This window comes from Halichoerus grypus, chromosome 15, assembly GCF_964656455.1.
Source record: "Halichoerus grypus chromosome 15, mHalGry1.hap1.1, whole genome shotgun sequence".
NCBI lineage: Eukaryota > Metazoa > Chordata > Mammalia > Carnivora > Phocidae > Halichoerus > Halichoerus grypus.
The window spans coordinates 44,047,853-44,052,401 of record NC_135726.1 but is presented as its reverse complement, the minus strand read 5'-3'; the positions used below and the strand labels follow the sequence as shown (position 1 = coordinate 44,052,401).

General features: G+C 41.6%; 1 pseudogene; it reads right to left on the bottom strand.

Moving 5' to 3' along the window:
- Positions 1-208: 208 nt before the first annotated feature.
- Positions 209-4,549, bottom strand: LOC118545927 (selenide, water dikinase 1 pseudogene; annotated as a pseudogene).

Below are 4,549 nucleotides of genomic sequence, written 5' to 3'. Positions count from 1 at the left end.
TCAGTAAGACCTTCACCAAAAAGATAGAAAATATAAAAGAACCAATCAGATGAAGAACTCAATAACTGAAATTAAATATACACTAGAGGGAATCAATAGTAGAGTAGAGGAAGCAGAAGAATGGATCGGTGAGCAGGAAGACAGAGTGATGGAAAGCAACCATGCTGAATGGCAAAAAGGAGAAAGAATAATAAGAAATGAGAACAGGTTAAGGGAACTCAATAACATTATCGAGTGTAATAGTATTTGCATTATAGGGATCTAAGAAGGAGAAAATAAAGAGAGGCAATACAGAAAATGTATTTGAAAAAATAACAGCTGAAAACTTCCCAAATCTGGGGAAGGAAACAAACATCCAGATCCAGGAGACACAGAGAGCAACCAACAAAATCAACCCAAGGAGATCTACACCAAGACACTTTAATTTAAAATGGCAAAAAGTAGTGATAAGAAAAGGAATTTTAGGGGCACCTGGGTGGCTCAGTCGTTAAGCGTCTGCCTTCAGCTCAGGTCATGATCCCAGGGTCCTGGGATCAAGCCCCAAATTGGTCTCCCTGCTCAGTGGGGAGCCTGCTTCTCCCTCTCCCTCAGTCGCTCCCCCTGCTTGTTCTCTCTCTTTCTCACCCCCACCACATAAATAAATAAATAAATACGTAAGTAAATAAATAAATAAATAAAATCAGTCAAGAAATTCATGAAATAAAAGGAGGTAAATTATGCATTCATATACATAAAACATTGGGGAGAGTAAATTTAGTGTTTTTAGAATGGGTTCAAACTTAAGTGACCATCAACTTAATATAGACTGTTATATGCATAAGATATTATATACAAACCTAATTATATACAAACCTAATGGTAACCACAAATCAAAAACCTGTAATAGATATGCAAAAAAATTAGGAGAAAGAATTCCAAACATATCCCTAAAGAAAGTCATAAAAACACAAGGGAAGAGAGCAAGAGAAGAAAGAAACAGAGAAGAACTACAAACACAATCCTAAAACAAGTAACAAAGTGGTAAGAAGCACACACTTATCAATAATAAATTCGAATGTCAATGGACTAAATGCTCCAATCAAAACATATAATGTGACTGAATGGATGAAGAAGCAAGACACATCTATATGCTGCCTATAAGAAACTCAATTCAGACCTAAAGACCCAAGCAGGTTGAAAGTGAAGGGATGGAGAAGCATTTATCACACTATTAAAAGTGAAAAGGAAACTGAAGTAGCAATACTTAGGTCAGATACAATAGACTTTAAAACAAAGACTGTGACAAGAGACAAAGAAGGACACTACATAATGATAAAGGGAACAATCCAACAAGAGACTATAACACTTGTAAATATTTATACACCACATGGGAGCACCTAAATACATAAACCAAATATTAACAGGCATAAAGGAAGAAACTGACAGTAATACAATAATAGTAGAGGACTTTAACACCCACCTACATCAACAGATAGATCACACAGACAGAAAAACAAGGAAACAGTGGCTTTGAATGACACATTGGGCCAGATGGATCTAACATATATTCATAATATTCCATCCAAAAACAGCAGAATACACCTGCTGAGGGCAGCTAACCTAGACACCAGCTTTTTGCTGCACTTTACTCTAAACTCCAAGCTCCTGCACCTTGGTGTGACTGTCCTTCTGGGACAAACCTCCACCAGCCCCAGGGTGGCAAGTCACCCCCCGCCCTGCAGTGGATGAGTGCGGGTCTGTACCATGCCACATCCCTAAAGATTGGAGTTTTGAAACACAGTGGGTCTGCCTAGGATAAAACACAAGTGCACTGCATTGCCAGGCAGCAGACAGCTGGCACACAGACAAGGTAAAGGCAGGGATCTGAGGGATGCCTGGGACACATGAGGGGAGATTATTCCCTCTTCTGTGAGTGCTTCCAGGACAGCAGGGGGTGGGAACTCCCCTCTCCAGGGACAAGGGATAGAGCTGGCACCATTTTCCCCCCCTACCCATCAGCATGGACTGACTTCAATAAGCAGCACAGCGCCAACAGTGGAGCCTGAGCTGCTTACATCAAGCCCCACCCCACTGCACTTTGCAGGTGCTTCTTACTAGGGTAAGTGTGCCTGAGAACCAGAGCAGTGGGCCCTTCCCCCAGAAGGCCAGCACAAACCCCCTGAAAGCACCAAGTCTACAGATCATAGAGTGCTGCAAAGCTTCAGTTCTAGTGGAAATAGCATCAGGCCTCTTTTAACAAGCAGACCAGAGCACACCTAGTTAAAACTCACCACACTCTGAACAACGTCCAAACACTCTCACTGCAGTCTAGGAGAAACTCTTCAGAAGACTGACCTGAGGGAAAGAGCAGCCAAAACACAGCAGCAGAGTGCACATAGCACACACCAGAAACACTTCTTGAAGCTCCAGGCCCTTGACAGCATACGACTTCTTAATAAAGCCATTACTCTCAGGAACAGGAAACATAACAGGCTTTTCTAACACAGAGAAGAAGACAGAGACCTAGACAAAATGCCAAGATGGAGGAATTCATCCCAAAAGAAAGAACAAGAAAAGGTCATGGCCAGGGATCTAATCGAAATGGATATAATTCATATGCCTGATCCAGAATTTAAAACAACAATCATAAGGATGCTAGCTGGGTTTGAGAATAGCATAGAAGACAGTAGAGAATCCCTTAACACAGAGATAAAAGACCTAAAATCTAGTCAGGCTGAAATAAAAAATTCTGTAACCAACATGAAAAACTGACCGGATGTAATGACAAGATTGGAAGAAGCAGAGGAATGAAAAAGTGATATAGAATATAAAATTATGGAAAATAATGAAGCTGAAAAGAAGAGGGAAAGAAAAATATTGGATCACAAATGTAGACTTAGGGAACTCAGTGACTCCATAAAGCATAATAACATTTGTATCATAGGAGTCCCAGAAGAAAAGAGGGAAAGGGGGCCTGAAGATTTATTTGAGGAAATTATAGTTGAAAACTTCCCTAATCTGGGGAGGGAAGCAGACATCCAAAACCAGGAGGCACAGAGAACTCCCATCAAAATCAACAAAAGCAGGCCAACACAAGACATATCACAGTAAAATTTGCAAAACATAGAGATTAAGAAAAAAAATCCCATAGGCAGCAAGGGAAAAGAAATCCCTAACTTATAAGGGAAGACAAAAAGTTAGCAGCAGGTCTATCCACAGAAACATGGCAGGCCAGAAGGAGTGGCATGATATATTCAATATGCTGAATGGGAAAAATATGCAGCCAAGAATATCCAGCAAGTCTGTCATTCAGAATTGAAGGAGAGATAAAGAATTACCCAAATGAAAACTAAAGGAGTTTGTGACCACTAAACCAGCCCTGCAAGAAATACTAAAGGGTACTCTTCAAATAGTAAAGAAAGACCAAAAGTGACAAACACTAGAAAGGAACAGAAAAAGTCTCCAGAAACAAAGACTTAACAAGTAATAAAATGGCACTAAATTCATGCCTATCAATAATCACTCAAAATGTAAATGGACTAAATGCTCCAATCAAAATACACAGGGTGTCAGAATGGATTAAAAAACAAGAGACATCTATATGCTGCCTACAACAGACTCATTTGAGACCTTAAGACACCTGCAGATAAAGTGAGGAGATGGAGAACCATTTATCATGTCAATGGACGTCAAAAGAAAACTGGAGTAGCCATATTTATATCAGACAAATTAGGTTTTATTTTTTTAAGATTTTATTTATTTATGTGACACAGAGAGAGAGAGAGAGAGCACAAGCAGGGGGAGCAGCCAAGAGAGAGGGAGAAGCAGGCTCCCCACCAAGCAGGGAGCCTGACATGGGGCTTGATCCCAGGACCCTGGGATCATGACCTGAGCTGAAGGCCAGGTTCTGCGCATAACCCAAAATTCCAAAGCTCGTGATGTCGGTAGCAGTGTGGGCACTGAACATGTGCATGAGCCCCGAAGCTGTTCTGTTGAGCTTCGCCATGTTCATCATTGCCTCCTGGTATGCCAACTTGACATCTTCTTGGGTGACCACTAGTTTGATCTTATTCCATTTTTCAGGAATGTCCAGCCACTGGTGCACGGCCACAGCCATCTGCGTCCCCAGGGTCTTCATCAGCACAAGCATGTTCCCTGGCACCACGTTATCCAGCATGAGAAATTCACTGGGCTGGCAGAGAGTTGTGGCCACTCCTCCCAGAACAATCCAGGGGTTTAACACCATCTGGCCACCAGTCACAGATGTTCCTGCCTCCTTCGCTGCATCTTTAAAACCCTGTATAATTAGGGGCATAACTTTATCCCTTTCCCTGTTGGTCATTTTATTACTGATTCCAAAGAGCATCAGCATATTGTCACATTCCGTGACCCCCATGGTGTAGAGGTCACTGAGAACGTTGGCACATGCTATCCTGCCCATCACATAAGGGTCACCGATGATAGGATAGATGTAATCCGTGGTTTGAACCAAACAGAGACTGCCATGCCTCAAAGGAATGACACAAGTATCCATTCCAATGCCAAGCTAGAACTGATAGACAAATTCAGT